At 58.7% G+C, this 16,643-nt stretch overlaps 1 long non-coding RNA gene across 1 annotated transcript; it reads right to left on the bottom strand.

Moving 5' to 3' along the window:
- Nucleotides 1–469: 469 nt before the first annotated feature.
- On the bottom strand, nucleotides 470–1,486 carry LOC119097585 (uncharacterized). The gene is made up of 3 exons (XR_005094156.1): nucleotides 1,464–1,486; nucleotides 845–951; nucleotides 470–536 (listed from the first exon to the last, which is right to left on the bottom strand). It is a non-coding gene; the product is annotated as an uncharacterized LOC119097585 (long non-coding RNA).
- Between the last annotated feature and the right edge of the window lie 15,157 nt (nucleotides 1,487–16,643).

The following is a 16,643-nucleotide window of genomic DNA, read 5'->3' as shown; positions in this document are numbered from 1 at the left end:
AGACCCTACTGAAACGGCTGTCTATGCGTTTTCAAGAGGTCGCGGCGGTCGCTGAGAGGCGGGTCCACGAATTTTACTTTTGAGAGGATCGCTCTGTTGCCAATGTGAGGACATTCGAGGCAGCGGCGCAGTACTGGACGGGAGCTTGCCGTGCCTCGAGGACTGGCGAGACAGCACGCGGCAGCGGACAGCGTCCCGGCGCGCGGCGGTTCGTACCGACATCAGGCCGTGGACCGGCGCAGTACACCGGCGGCGGGTGTGTGCCGCACCTCCCACATCTACGGCAGCTGTCTGCGGCGGGCGCGGCGCGGCCGGCTAGGCGTCCTGGATGTTGACCTGCTCGGTCAGCTTGGGGATGACGTCGCCCTCGGGCCGGAAGCCCTTCTCGTCGGCGATGTAGGTGATGGAGGTGATGCTGCCGTCCGGGTGGACGAACTCGTAGCTGCCCGACATCACGTACTTGCCCGACTCCGGCTCGGGCGCCCGGGTACGAGATTCCCGACTCCTCGCGCAGAATGTTGTTGGAGGTCTCGAACCTGCGGGGATGCGGGGAGCACAGTCAGCCGGCGCTGCTGGGCCGTTGTCTCGCCACTACGCTGCTCCTGACACATTTATTAGGATGAGTTTGCAACACAGGCTGCCGGCTTAACAACTGCTCTTGTATTTTGCTGCATCACTGGCGGATAACTCCATCAGGGTGTACACACCTGGTAGGTGGTCGTTACTCAGCATTGGCGCAGTGGGTAATAGCAGGGATTACGCAAACCATCTAGTGATGTAAGCGAATGCTCTGGGGATGACGGCCAACTCAGCCCGGCTCTACGTCTGCAGCGTGCTCACTCACTGGAAGTCGTAGGATTGGTCGCTGCGCAGGTCGTTCTCCTGAGTGAGGATGCTGGCGGATTTGTCGGGCCGGGCCGCGGCCACGGCCACCAAACACAGGACGACAAACTGCGGACAGAGTGGGGCGCGAGCCGTGACGCACGCGGTGGGCTGCTAGCTGACGGTCGGACACGGCGAGGGGGTCGGCGGACAGTTTGACAACCGCTGCGGGGTATCGGTCGAGGGCCGGGCACGGCTGCGGGGCCCTGGCTAAGGGTGTGGCGGCCGAGGAAGTCAGAGATCCGAGAGAAGTCGAATCGGATGGTCGCGCTCGGCAGCAGCCTGGATATGGTGGCCCGCCCTCCCATGATCTTGTATGGACTCGAGAATGGGACCTAAGTGTCTGGGCTCCCTGAGGTCCCTCCGCCTTTTGTCTGTCCGTCCTCGAAGCACCCACCCACTAGCGGGAGGCACGTAGCCCCTGGCCAGTCCACAGCAGCTGCTCGTGTGTCGGCACGGTGGAGCTAGAGCCCCGAGTCGATGCTGACCCCTGACCTGACCGCCGGCGGCCGTCCTCCCCACATCACGCAGCGCCGCACCCCCACCCGGGCCGTCACCCGGGCCGTCTCCGGGGCACTCACGAGCTTCATGGCTGGCGGCGGGCGGACTGGTGACCCCCGCTCCGGCCGTCGTCGTTATATAGGTCCGCGCCACCATCAGATGGCCCGCGGTGGCCACACGGCGGCCTCGCCGTCGTATGCATGATGCGCCTGCCGCGATCGGGGGCGTTATTTAGTGTCGACGCCAGCCGGGGCGGGTGTCGGGTGGCCGCCGGCCGAGCCGATGACGACGATAGGGCCGGCGGCTGCGACGCTCCGCCCTCGCGGCTCCTGATGTCACCCGCGTCGGCCGGTCACGGAACATCCCTGTCGGCGACCGGGAGGCCCTGGCCGGCGGAACGGGAGGCGAGAGCGGCAGGGCAGGGGGGGGGGGGGAGGGAGGCCGCAGCGGCCGCCAAGTTCGTGCCAGAGTCGTCGTGGGCGGTGTGTCGCACCTGCACCACGTGCACAGGATCTGCTGTGATCACTGGCTGACTCAGCTGGGCACTGCTGGGGCCATTTCTTGCGGATATAGCGGTCTCGTGCGGCTGAGGCATGTTGAGAGACCGAGCACAGGTAGTCCCGTCTGTGGTGAAGGCGGTCCGATGGGCGGTGTCAGTCTGGCGTAACCGACACGGTTTGGGGGCTGGAGGACGTGTAGCCCGCGAGACAAGGTGTCAGTCTGACACACACCCGCAGAATTGTCGTCCAAGGGCTGCCTCCTGGACCGAACGATGGCCTTAAAGAACAGCGTCTCTTCGAGGAATCGACCACACACGGTCTTCTGAACAGTGTGCCAGTGTGGGAGAGGCTTTACCCATTGTGTCACCGATAACAGTCAACCTCTTGCAGAGGCGTCACTTTATATAGTTTTTTGGGGGGAGCTGCCCCCCCCCCCCCCCCTCCCCCGATGCTGACGTGAGCACCCTCAATGCTTTGAGTCCTCCCAGACATGCGGGGAAAAAGGAGATTACGTAGCTAATGAAATGCAGCAAACTGATATGCCGGGACCTAAGTACCTAAACACATTACTATTACTGTATTTCTTTGTGTCATGCGGTATCATGTTTGTACCTAGTGTTTACGTCATGCCAACTTCCCCGTATGCTGGGCCATTTTGCGAAATATAGGCAGGTTTTTTCCGGGATAGCCCAGGCAGAATAGGACAAAAGTAAACTGTAATATATGGCAGGTTTCTTGGGGAAATACAAGTTGCATAAAGTTTTCATTAACAGTGGCAAGTGTGTTTGTCGCGCGATCGTTACTGCGGTGGCATTTTACTGTCAATTCAATGGCAAAACACTAACAGTTGGCCACAGGGCCGTAGCATTGGAGACTCCACGTCGTTAAATGGGAACGACAAAGATTTCCACAAGTTGGCCCCCTGGTGGTCCAGTATGTGTAACAGAGGGACCAGCTGCAGGCGGTCGGTTGTCTTGTAGATGAACATCGACGGCGATGCGTTCCATCTGAAGTCTGAAGGCAACCTTGGGCTCTGGAAGGTTCGCTGGGTTGTCCATGCTGGCGGGGATCTTTATGTTGCCCTACGGCAAAAATCCAGCGGCGACAGGTCGGCTAAGCGCGAAGTCACTCCGCAGCTGTCTCAAGCTGCCGTGCGTGTGAGCGAAATGCCTCCTCAGCCAGCCCAGTGAGGCCCGTGCCATGTGCGGTGTCACTCCGTCCTGCTGGAGCCCCTCCTCGTCCCGAACAAGCCCATGGAGCGCCCTCTGAGCCGCCCAGAGGGATGTCAGGGCGGGTCGCAGGGTAGCGCTCTGAGATGGTGTTTCACGGGGCCGTTAGTCTCGTCCTCAGAACATCTTCTGCAGATTCACGATTTGAACAAATGTGCGATCACTGATGACTTCTATTGTTTTGAGCACGTTTTGTCATCGGATGGTCATTCGAATCCCCGCCTAGTATTCATTGTGCGGGAAGTGCACTTGTCACTGTTGAGTAAAACGTGGATTAACTCTTGCCTATGCCACTCTGCATAGACGTCAGTTTCACATAGATGCAGTTTGTTGTTGTTCAGGTTTCCCCATTGCAAACCTGATACCGTCGTATTGCTTAACAGAGATTTTACGGCACAGCCGGAAAACCTCACTCAGTCCTCTGGGCATGGGTTCACACGGAAAAAATATTTTAGAAGCATTACGTTCGCGTGGCTACGGACCATAAGATACTTACACCGCTCTCCGCATTTGTGATATAAGGACTGCTTTCTCAGCGGTCTTGGTTTGCGCTGCATCGTAATGCGTCATGGTTAGAGCGGCCGCGATTTTGTTTTAAATATGTAGTCCAGGCCTTTTGATGGTGTGTATTTCTGTGGTGAGCGTTTACGCTGAGCATTGCTTGTTGCGTAGGCCCCCGGCTCCATTCGATTGTAAAATTCAGCGTCAGCTGCAAAATTCTGTGGCGAAAGCTTAACGTAAGCTTGCTCGGCTCGGCCCGCCCTGCTCTGTGACGTCACCAGACCGTCAGCGCGGCCCCTGCCACCGGCCGTAGGCTGTTCCAGTCACGGTCAGGTAGCAAACGCCTGAAGCGATTCAAACCCGCCCCGAAAAGCAGGCACATTAATCAACCGGGCCGTCGGGGCGGCCCGCTGCATCTCTCGGGACAGGACGGCTCAAAGCATGGTTTGTCGGTATATCTCCCACCTGGTTTTACCACAACACAAATTGTGTCGAGGAATGGAATCATCGAATTTTGTGTGGGGGTTTTCCCTAGAATTTTGTGTGGGGTTTTCCCTAGTGAGTCAGCTTTTGGGATAGTGTTGATCGGTTTTCAGAGCAACTTTGATCATGAGCACAACTGGCGAGCGTTGGGTTTTCTCAATATAGCCAATATGTTTTGATGGCACCGCTTGGCCACAATCTTCGGTCGTAATGAAGGTCGACTGTTTTAATTTATAGCGTCGAAACACCAAGAGTTCAAGGGCTTTCTTGCTTATGCAGCTTCTACCAGGTGTCAAGGGGTTGTTTGCGCTCCTTTTTCCAACGGTGACCGGCTACCACACAGCCAGCAGCCTTAACCTGCTAGGTCTCCAATGGTCTGCATGTCCGTTGAGAGGGTCGTGCATCTCGTTTTCATGTTTTATGTAGGTGGTGGTAGTGGACATGAATTTGCTATAGCCTCTCGTTTGTACATGTCAGGTCATATGATTTAGCATAAAACGGTAATCGGGAGCCTCAGGAAACCATTGATGACGGAAAAAACACACCTATCGTGTTTATCACGGCAAGTCAATTTAATTACACTCCTCTCTGCATTACCAAAATGTGCTCCACATCTGCTTCAAATGAAAAGTCATTTTCAGCGTTAAAACAATGTCAGCGATGAAAGCTAACGTAATGGATTTAATGCTTGAAAATTGGATATCGTTGTGAAAATTAAACCGGCCGAAATCCAGGGGAAATTGGACATGGTTGGGGCCAGGTCAACTTCGTCGGCTCAGCCTCTCCTATTGATTTTAGAAGGTGACAACCCCTGGTTTCTTGGGGCCTCTGTGACCGAGCGTCCACTGGTCTTCGTCTCCAGATTTCTCAGTCTCAGTTTGCCTGTTCACGTCCGTCGGAGACGCCAGTCGCGTTGGTCTGGCGGCTGGTCGGACGGCGATAGTATCGCTCCGCGGGGCTGGGGCTTGGAGCGAACTGCCTTTACGCTTCAGCTGCATGTCTCCAGCCTACCCAGCGTGGTAGCCAGCTTGCCCAGCGTGGTAGCCAACTTGCCCAGCGTGGTAGCCAGCTTGCCCAGCGTGGTAGCCAGCATGCCCAGCGTGGTAGCCAGCTTACCCAGCGTGGTAGCCAGCTTGCCCAGCGTGGCAGCCGGCGTGCCCAGCAGCTCGCGAGTGGGGTTCGCACGGTAGTCCGTGATCCGATGTTTATGGGTAATGGATCGTGTCCGACCGGCGGAGCTCTGCGTAATCGCCGGTGGAGCGGTGTTCTGGGTGGCAGTTTTTGCGAGCGTGGCTGGCCCTGGACGCCCGGCGGATGCATATCTTGGTACAAATGGCCTCATGTCAGATGTCATCGCTGCTGTAAGGCTGTATGTATTGACGTGCTGCCATCAAAGTGATGCACGAAGTGTACGACATGGCCGCCTGTCTCATCCATTTCATCGGCATATCTCAAAAGCTGACCTTAGTAGCATTTGGAATGTCAGTTGGGAAAGGGGCCGAAGAGACCAAACGCCATTCCAAATGTTGCAGGAATGTTACAAACATCCTAAATGTTACAGAATTCGTGGCACAAGCGGTAGCTCCGTTAGCCTTTTGCGATTGCCGCTAACATTGAATGCGCGTCATAACGAGATACGCAGTATGGATATGAACAAAACATGGTCATGTGTCGCGAAATTCCCAGATTGGTATGAACAACTATAATTGTTCCTTAGCAGCTGATCTCAGGCGTTGCTGGCAATGCAGTTGATAAGGTGCCTGCGACATACCAGGGAAACTGGATCGCCGGTACAGGACGGGAAAACATGACATGTTGGATCTGCTTGTATTGTGACCCTAGAGTGGTGCGGCGAAGCTGAGAGTCTGTCCTGCCGTGGTTGGGTTGATGGATAGCACTGGACGATCCTTCAGTCCCATGTCCGCCAGGCTGGGCGTCGGCATAGAGATGCCGACTTATTGCATTTTATTGTTTATGCGTGGAGTTTAGTGTGCTCATAGTATTTCTCCGGGCCTCACTGATTACACAATGTGGGTGGATAACGGGTATGACGACTACGCCGTCCTATGTCTCTTGTAAAAGATGTCCAGTATTCCTTTGGCTGTTATATATTTTTGCCCACGTACATACCAATATTGCTCACAAACCACCTGCCCACTGCGGCATCATCAGCCTGTGTCGTTATCGTGAGCCAGAGCTGGCGGGCTGGCTCACGTGGCGGGCGGCCGGTCCCGGCACTGGAGGTGCCCCAGCCGCGGCCGCCGGCGGCAGCCCGCCGTCGTGAGCCAGAGCTGGCAGGCTGGTTCACGTGGCGGACGGCCGGTCACGGCGCTGGACGTGCCTCAGCCACGGTCGCTGGTGTCAGCCCACCGTCGTGAGCCAGAGCTGGCAGGCTGGTTCACGTGGCGGACGGCCGGTCACGGCGCTGGACATGCCTCAGCCGCGGTCGCTGGCGTCAGCCCACCGTCGTGAGCCAGAGCTGGCGGGCTGGTTCACGTGGCGGACGGTCGGTCACGGCGCTGGAGGTGCCCCAGCCGCGGCCGCTGGCGTCAGCCCGCCGTCGTGAGCCAGAGCTGGCGGGCGGCCGGTCACGGCGCTGGAGGTGCCTCAGCCGAGGCCGCCGGCGTCAGCCCGCCGTCGTGAGCCAGGGCTGTCAGGCTGGCTCACGTGGCAGACGGCCGGTCACGGCGCTGGAGGTGCCCCAGCCGCGGCCGCTGGCGTCAGCCCGCCGTCGTGAGCCCGAGCTGGCGGGCGGGCCGGTCACGGCGCTGGAGGTGCCTCAGCCGCGGCCGCCGCCGGCAGCCCGCCAGCCACACACGCCACCGGCTGTGTTTCTCGCGCTCCCTCTTTGCTGTGAGGTCGTTGCGACCGGCCGCGGTGCCGACACCGGCCCGGTAGAGGCCCGGCGCCGACTCCGCCCTGTTCCGGCCTGCCGCCTCCACCGCCTCCGCCGTTTAGGCGTCCTGGATGTCGACGCGGCCCGTGAACACGGGAATGACGTCGCCCAGGGGCTGGTAACCGTTCTCGTCGGCGATGAAGGTGATGGAGCTGACGCTGCCGTCCGGGTGCGTGAACGTGTAGCCGCCCGATTGCACGTAGTTGCCCGACCCGGGCTCGGCAACCGGGGTACGAGATGCCCGACTCGTCGCGTATGGTGCCATCCGACGTCTCGTAACTGGTGAAAAGGAGGACACGTGGCAGATGAGCCCTCTGACATCGGAACAGCGTGTCCTGTTTCAAACGTACCCTGTACATTGGCCTTGAGAGCTTTTTTACCACGCATTCGCAGCAGCCCCATGATCAGTTCTCCATCGATATCCAGTTCACCTAGCTCATCAAGGATGACATTCTAGCGATATCCAGGTTGTGAATTATTTCACCATCGCGCGTCATCCTGAAGTATGCTTCGGCTATTTGGCGTAAGTAGTCCTGTGAGGTCGTGGCAAATGGCGGCCAGCGGCGCCGTGTAGTCCTGTGAGGTGGCCGTGGCGGCCGCGGCGCCGTTAAGTGCCCTAGTCCTGTGAGGTGGTCATGGCGGCCGCGGCGCCGTGTAGTCCTGTGAGGTGGCCGTGGCTGCCGCGGCGGCCGTGTAGTCCTGTGAGGTGGCCCGGCGCCGTGTAGTCCTGTGAGGTGGTCATGGCAGCCGCGGCGCCGTGTAGGTCCTGTGAGGTGGTCATGGCGGCCGCGGCGGCCGTGTAGTCCTGTGAGGTGGTCGGTGGCGGCTGCGGCGCCGTGTAGGTCCTGTGAGGAGTGTGCCCGGCGCCGTGTAGTCCTGTGAGGTGGCCGTGGCGGCCGCGGCGCGTGTAGTCCTGTGAGGTGATCGTGGCGGCCGCGCGCCGTGTAGTCCTGTGAGGTGGCCGTGGCGGCCGCGGCGCCGTGTAGTCCTGTGAAGGTGGTCGTGGCGGCTGCGTGCGCGCCGTGTAGTCCCTGTGAGGGTGGTCGTGGCGGCTGCGGCGCCGTGTAGTCCTGTGAGGTGGTCGTGGCGGCTGCGGCGCCGTGTAGTCCTGTGAGGTGATCGTGGCGGCCGCGGCGCCGTGTAGTCCTGTGAGGTGGTCGTGGTGGCTGCGGCGCCGTGTAGTCCTGTGGGGTGGTCGTGGTGGCTGCGGCGCCGTGTAGTCCTGTGGAGGTGGCCGTGGCGGCCGCGGCGCCGCGCGGTCATGCTGCCACGTGCCGTGGTCGGCGGCGGCACGTACCTGAGGTCGTACGACTGGTCAGCAGCGCAGCTCGTACTCCTGGTCCACCACCGTAGCGTCCCGGTCGGGCCGGGCTGTCGGCCGCCGCCACCAGACACAGGGCGATCACCTGGCGATGGGAGACGCGAGCGCGTGTCAGCGGAGCACGCGGCACCCTGCACGTGCAGAGCCTCGGGGGTTCTGAGCTCTGAGCTACGTGGCAGGGTGTGCTGTCGGGACCGGGACACGGAAGGCCCATGCGCTCGTCTTCCTGGGGTTATGAGGTTTCTGCGAGGGGTGCTGAAGATACCGGCCTGTGACCAGGTCAGCAGATGGTGACCTGTGGCCAGAGCAGGTCAGCTACTCCAATCTCCGACCACCCTCCCCTCACTGCTGGCATCGCACCACCGCCATTCCCGGCGAGGTAGGCCGTCACCACTCACAGCTGGCTACCTCCGATCCCTACCACCTCCCTCACCGACATCGCAACCACCGCCACTGTCCCGTCGGGGCAGGCCGTCACCACTCACAGCTGGCTGCCTCCGACCCCCGACCACCTCCCTCACCGACATCGCAACCCACCGCCATTCCCGGCGAGGTAGGGACCGTCACCACTCACAGCTGGCTACCTCCGATCCCTGACCACCTCCCTCATGGACATCGCACCACCGCCACTGTCCCGTCGGGGCAGGCCGTCACCACTCACAGCTGGCTGCCTCCGATCCCTGACCACCTCCCTCACTGGACATCGCACCACCGCCACTGTCCCGTCGGGGCAGGCCGTCACCACTCACAGCTGGCTGCCCTCCGACCCCTGACCACCTCCCTCATGGACATCGCACCACCAGCCATTCCCGGCGAGGGAGGCCGTCACCACTCACAGCTGGCTGCCTCCGACTCCCGACCCCGACCCCCCCCCCCCGCACTACTGCTCCGGCGAGGCAGGTCGCCGCCGCTTCACTCACCAGCTTCATCCTGATCTGGAAGCGAGACGAGTGATGCTGCCGCACTGAGCGCGTCTGTTATATGCCGCGCCTCCGCCCTCATTATCTCTGGCGCTGGTCTCCACAAGCGGCCACCTGTGCGCCGCTGCGAGCCGCCCGCCCCGGCCGCTGTCCAGAGCGCACCACCTGGTCGCACGGGGGCCGGATGTGCCCATGGATTAATCAATGCTTGGCACGCCTAAGGTGATGGAAACGGGGATCGCTGTCTATTTCACGGTCGGGAATGTGGAATGTTAGGGCGGACCGGCTGCCAGGTGGGGCATTACCCGTTGCCTGCAGATGTGGAGGAGATGCTGGGAGGATAGCGGCCATCGGATTTGCCTCTGAACTCATGTTCAGTTGGCTTTGACCTGGATCTGAAGGATTATCGCGCATAGCGGTGGTTAGTTTGAGTCTTGGCTGGATGTGGAAACTTGGAAACAAAGCTGGGGCTGTCCAATATGTGTTGAAATATCCTTCAGTGGTGTTGAGATTGGAGGCAGCTATTGCTTGCACATGTGCACCGCCAGTGTGCTAGTCGACTGGAACAACGGCACTTGTCACGGGCGTCTTTTTGTAAATGATCCGGATGAAGGGGGAGCGAGGGGGCGAGCCGAGAGCCCGACGGCCTAGTCTTCCCAACCTGTGTGTTTTTAAACGGCTCTGCCGACCCTTACTTTGACGAGCGGGGATTTTTAGCTTCTCAATTTTGCTATTTTTTCCTAATGGTCCTTGACTTTATCAGCTTAGTTATCATGGTCATTAAACAATGTTAAAAGAGTGTGGGCTTTATCTGAGCCAGCTTTTAACTGCATTTTGTAACATACCAGCCAAAAAATTAGGTACCCAAGGCCAAGATTGAAGGGCCAATAAAGCAGGGTGGGCCTTCATAAAAGAAGAAATTTCAACTTCCGTTACACTTGTTGCTTTTGGTAACATGCATGCCTACATTAATTTACTGTACAACTTGCGCCAGGAACCTTGCGCAAAGGATCTGCATCAGTTGTGCTCGATTTCTTTGTTTGCTTTAAGCTTCCACTGGGAAGAGCTTCATAGCTGAGCCTGACCCTACGACACTTAGCCGTCATGCCAGGCACAGGGGTCAGATAAAATGCAATATATTGCTGTTACGAAACTTGTATGTTTCGAATAGAACGCTACATATCAAATATTCAAGACTTTCTTAGTATTGCATTGTAAGTATTCAGTGATATTACAAGTCCAGTAACTATGTATTCGTTCCTCAGCATTCAAAGTTGAGATAGCTGCCGATCTAGTTTCAGTTTGGTTTGTACTTAATGTTTTGCTTCGTCGGAATAGACATTCCGTCATTGACAGCACACACGTCTCTCGGTCTATGGCAAGCCCTTCGACACACTTCAGAGCTCTGATGGCACAGAGTCGCATTCGTCTCACGTTACTCAGTACTGACTGGAGATACCCAAGGAGAGCCTGTATTTGAACCTTGAGCAAAGCGCGTAGTTGAATCGAACGCGGTGCAGCCGGCGAAGCGCGCTAGGCCTGCGGTTGGCAGCGGCCGCAGCGTCCATGCCGTGGAGCGTACATGTGTCCAGCGTCCATGTATGTGTGTGCACTAGTCCCATCCGGATGAAAGGTGCGCCATCGAGCGCTATCGAAATTACGCCGATGGAGTGTGCGTATTTGCCGCTTATGGAACAGCCTGTCTGGAAGGGGCCGTTCGGATGGGAGCATTTGCGAGCCTGCGTCACAGCTGTGTTGGATGTAATGTGGCTCGTTCAGCCCGTTTACAGTTCCCAAGATCTGGCCTACTCTGTGCAATCCGCGTCTTGCTATTTGTAGCCGCCACGTAAAGAGTTGTTTTCGTCAGACCCTTGATTTACGGCCGTGACGAGTCCAAGTGCTCACGAACAGAGCATGGTGATCTCAGTTTACGTCCACCATTTTGGCGAATATTCGTTGTGTAAGAATGTGGGACTGATATATGAATTCAGCTCCCTCACGTTAGTCCTCAGGATTGCACTGTAATCTAACCGTTATAGCCAATATCGTGGATATAATATGCTTAGTCCTCAAAACCAAGCTCAGAATTGGTGCTCTTCGCAGAACAGATTATGTTAAATTAGGCTCCGAAGATTTGACCAAGTTAAGTATTTATTAAAAGTGCAGGTCAGAATTGCACACGTATCTTTTCCATGCTGTTGCCACGTTGCGGGCCCAGGATATATGAGCACGACTACGTTCACACGACTTTGGATGAGGAGATACACACACTGCTCTCCGCCTTTGTAATTTTTAAAAGGCTGCTTTTTCAGCAGTTGTGGGCGCTAAATTGTACTACGCTATGGTGGGTAACCATTTTTGTTTGTTTAGCATTTAGTCTAAACGTTTTAATGAGATGTATTTCTGGGATCTCCGCCCAAAATATACAGTGCTTGCTGTGTGAGTCCGGATCTCCACCGTCCAATCGCGAACTCTCAGGTGAACGCCAAAATTTTGCCGTGCAAGCTTAACACCCCGACATCCTGTGATGTCCGGCACGGTCCGCCCACCTCTGACGTCATCTGATCGTTACCGTGGGCGCCGCCGCCGACCGCCGGCCATCCCAGTCATTGACAAGTAGTGAACGCCTGAAGCGACTCGAGGCTGACTCGAGACTCTAGCTGAGGCAATCAGAAAGCAGTCACTCTAACTAAGTGAGCTATCGTAACGGGCTAAACATTTTTTTTCGGAGCGAGACGATAGTTCAGCGTACATTTTGGTGGTGTATCTTCCACCTGATTGCAACACATATAAGTGTGTCAAGGATTGGAATCATTGCATTTTGTGCGGTGTACTCTGGAGTGAAAGAAATATTGGGGTGGTGCTGATCGAATTTTGCGACGAACGTTGACCGTCAGCAGAGTTTCAAACGTCGAGTTTTCTCACACAACCGATGTTTCCTTGATTACCTTGTATAACTACTACCTTCTGCTATACCTTCTGTTGATTATATTCGACATTAAAATTATTAACTCAGAGTGCCTAGACACCAAAAGTTCAAGGCTTTTCTTGCTTATATCAATTTGCAGCATGTGTCCAAGCGTTAGTGACGCCCAAGGCGCTGGAGCGGCGGTGATACCACCTGTTAACACGGCCTCTGGTCAGCTAGGCACACCACCTGCTAACACGGCCTCTCTGGTCAGCTAGCCCTGTCACCAGACTGCCTACCCTGTCCTTCCAGATGTCGACATGTCTGTTGATACCCGTCCGGTCGCCTGGCCTCTGCCTACCTTGTCCTTCCAAACATCGACATGTCTGTTGCGGAAGTGGTGCAAGCACACTGTTGCTTTATCTATAAGTACATCCCGTCAGTTTACGCGGCCTATTTTCCATAGCATCCAGGTAGGTTTGGGGAGGGTAGGTTTGGGGAAAGTAAGTTTGGGGAGGGGAGGATTTGGGGGAGGTTAGGTTTGGGGAGGGTAGGCTGAGGGGTGTGGGTTGGAGGAGGGTAAGGTTTGGGGAGGGTAGGTTGGGGGAGTAGGTTTGGTCAACGCTAGCGGCTCAGCACCAAACGTTAGCGGCTTTTGACCTTCCAAACTGTGCCCATGGTCACGTGTTAACTGGTGGACAAAAAGTTTACTCTGGACCATGAGCACGTCTGAAGTCGTCGGGCTTAGACAATATAGCAAATGCAGGTGTGATGATGTTTAGCTAGAACCTTCCAATACACTGAGGGTTGATTGCTTTCAGCATAAGAATTCCAAACTCATGCCGAAAAATAACACTAGCTCAAGGTTTTTCTGCTTGTGTCAGATGGTGAAATTATCGATGTACCCGATATTTCCCTATTTTATTTCAATTTAGTCATATTGGCGAGTGCAATGTGAACGGACGTTCATAAGCATGTGCGTCTACCGCCCGCGTTGCGATCTGAGGTATTTTGTCCGCGGAATCAGCAGGAATGCTAGATTGGTTTCGCCCGAAATTCGCGTGCCTGCATTCCTGCGGCTTCCGTTCAACAACCGTTCTTTGCATGCAAACTGGAGATCGACCAAAATATTCCTGGCCCGTACTTGCCTACTTCATTACACAGATCCTCTCACGACACCTGTGCCACGTGTTGTACGCCAGACCCAATGTGAACGACAACACGCTGTATTCGCTTCTGTCGAATGACTGGCGGTTGATATGAACAGCTGAACAGAAACACAGACATAAGAAAACACGAAGAGTTGGCCAGCGGGTGCGACATTGCGCTCGGACTTCTGCTGTCAGATCTGCAAGCTGGAGAAGTTCTGAGCAGGCAGTGTGGATGGAGGTAGAGCTACGCGTCAATACGCGTGACAGTTGGAGACAGCAGTGCCGGCTTATCGCACGTTGTGGAGCGCGATTTCCGTTACCTGTTGGTGCCTGAAGTCCGCGCCGTTGGCCGGGGACACGTACCGACGGTTGGCACCCAGCACAGGCGCCCGAGCCTCTGGCAGGCCGGCTCCCGACGCGCGCCGGAAATCCGACGGGGCCTATGCGTCTGACCGCCAGGCTGGGCGGCCAGCGCGCCTGCCGCACCTGCCGCGCCTGCCGCCGCCTCAGGCGTCCTGGATGTCCACTCGACCCAAGAACACAGGGGTGACGTCGCCTTCAGGCTGTAGCCGTTCTCGTCTGCTGATTGAAGGACAACGGAGGTGCTGCTGCCGTCCCGGGTGGATGAACTCCGTAGCTCTGCCCGACTGCACGTAGTTAGCCTGTCTCCGGCTCGGCGCCCGTGTACGAGACGCCCGACTCTTCGCGCTGCGAGTTGTTGGATGTGGAGAAACTCGCCGGCAACGCGGGTCGCGTTAGCTGGCGGACGGTCGTCCGGGCGCCCCGGTGCGGGGCCAGGGGCTGACTACGCCAGCCGCCGGGCTAAAGGGCTTGGTCAGGATGTCGGCCTCCGGCACAATGGGCCGTGCCAAAGCTCCGCACGTCCAGGTACCATCCGTCCCGGAGGATGAGCGGAACCGCGCCAGCACCGACGCCGACAGGTCATCAGACTCGCAGCACAGACGCGATGGGAGGGCGCGCGGGTCGAACTGGCCCTCCTCAACTGGCAACAGCAAGGAGACCCGCGCGAGCCAGCCAAACTGGCGAGCTGTTCGCCACTGCGGTCACGGCTAGACCAGATACCGTTGCACGAGTGGGGGCGGCGTGGCCGGTGGAGTTGGCGCGACCCTGTGACTTGGTGCCATCTGGGCGCTGTTTGTTTAGGGCATCAGCGCAAACGTTGCGTTTGTCACCGTCGTTCTACGGGCGTGTTGCACTGTTTGAAAACTCGGCTGAAGTGGCAGGACAGGTGACTGAAGCTGGGCACGGAAGTGGAGGTTGCCGCTAGTGTAGTGGTATAAGCTATGCGTCTTGAGGTTTGGGAAACCAGAAGTACGAGGTTCGATTCCCCGCGGTGCCCACCCTTTCTGCCAGCGTGAGAGGCAGGCGACGCCATAAAACCTAAGCAGCTGAGTATCCCGCACAGCCTCAATGACAACAACCTGAAGCAGGATTTCTGACCCGAGGTGTAGATATGGCTGACCTGAAATCATACTATGACTGACCTGAAGTCGTAAGGTGACGGACCTGAAGTGGCAGGAGTTGTGGTCCAATGCGGTGGTGTATAACTGACCTGAAGTCGTAGGAGTGGTCCTCCCTCAGCTCGTTCGTCATCTCGAGCGTCTCGGCGTTCCTCTCGTCAGTCCGGGCCGGGCTCGTCTGGACGAGCCCGGCCTGCTGCCCGAACTCGTCCCCCGCCGCGGCGCGCGTCAAACTGGGGCCGGGCGAGGGCCGCGCCGGCCAGACACAGAGCGATGATCTGCGCACAGCGGGGCGGCGGCGTCAGGTCGGCCCGAGGAGGCTTAGCGCATGGCAGGTCGTCTCGACCTGATGTGACGCTGGCGATCCGGCCGGGGTTGGGTCAGCTCCGGCCGGTGTCGGGTCAGCTCTGGCCGGAATGGATCAGCTCTGACCAGGGTCGGGCCAGCTCCGGCCGGGGTCAGGTCAGCTCTGGCCGGAATGGATCAGCCAGCTCTCCGGCCGGGTCAGGCCAGCTCTGGCCGGGGTCAGGCCAGCTCTGGCCGGGTCAGGTCAGCTCTGGCCGGAATGGATCAGCTCTGACCAGGTCGGGTCAGCTCCGGCCGGGGTCAGGCCAGCTCTGGCGGGGGGGGGGATGAAATCAAAGTGGCGCACGGCCAGAAGGCGTGTGGAAGGGGGTCATGCTGGACGCCCGCAACGACGCGACGGCGTCAACACAGCCTCTTCATCAGAAACCGTGCGGGGAAATCATGCAGTACGTTTGCTGAGAGCCAATGGCGGAAGAGCTCGCTATGTTGGAGGCGTGTTGGTGGTGAGGTGGCCCTGATTCGGGGCGTCATGGCTGGCCCGACCGGCCACATCTTCCCGTCGTGAGACACTACAGCCCGACGACAGCCCAGGTCTCAGCACTCGGCCCCCAGTGAACCACGACCCGCGCTGCACGTGGTGGGGGTCCCCGTCACCGCAGGCTCCGTCGACGCCCCCCCCCCCCTCCCCTGCTCCCGGGCCGGGCGGCGATGGCTCCGAGGTGCCAGTCGCCGCCGCCGACCCGTCCCGGCCGTTCCGAGTGATGGCGCACTGGAAGCTGTCACGTGTGACACGGGCCGCGTCGTCACGGGGCGCAGCGTGAAACGCTGTGAGCACGTGTGGCAGCGCTGGCGGGACCGGCGCCGCCTCACTCACGAGCTTCATCTGCCGATACCGCTGCTGTGGCGGACGTGGATGCCGCGGTCCGGCTTTATACAGGAGGGCGGCCGTCTGCAGCTGTGTCCCTTGCCGGCGTCGGCGCGAGTTTTTGTACGGCCGGACAGCGCCCGCTCGGCACTACTTGGTCAGCCGGCGACGGCGGCGCCGCCGCTTCCGCCCCCTTGCCAAACATCGCCTGGGAAAACAGCCGCAGCGCCGAAAACAGCGGATTACCGGGCGTCGCGACTTAGGGGCAGGTGGCGGGGGTGTGGAGGGGGTGTCCGCTCACGGGCGAACCGGGCGGGGGTCACCACCTCCGGAGCTGGGCCCTCCGGCAGACCCGCATCCCTGGGGGGTCACCACCTCCGGTCCGCTGGGGCCCTCCCGGCGGCCGCATCCCTGGGGGGGGTCACCACCTCCGGAGCTGGGTCCCACCCGGCAGACCGCATCCCTGGGGCGGGGTCACCGCCTCCTGAGCTGGGGCCTCCCGGCAGGCCGCATCCCCGGGGTGGGGTCACCACCTCGGCGGCTGCGACGGGGCACGGCACGGCTTCGTGCCTCTTTCAGCGGACAGGCGGGGGACTGGGGCGACCGGCGCGGCGGGCGCGCTTCTCGGCGGCCCGGCCCCGTTGATGGTCGGGCGGGCGCTGCGGCCCCGGCAGTGGCCGCCCTGATCACAGACGCGTC

Source organism: Pollicipes pollicipes, unplaced genomic scaffold (genome assembly GCF_011947565.3).
Source record: "Pollicipes pollicipes isolate AB1234 unplaced genomic scaffold, Ppol_2.1 Scaffold_4295;HRSCAF=5057_pilon_pilon_pilon, whole genome shotgun sequence".
NCBI lineage: Eukaryota > Metazoa > Arthropoda > Thecostraca > Pollicipedomorpha > Pollicipedidae > Pollicipes > Pollicipes pollicipes.
This window is presented reverse-complemented; position numbering and strand designations above follow the sequence as displayed.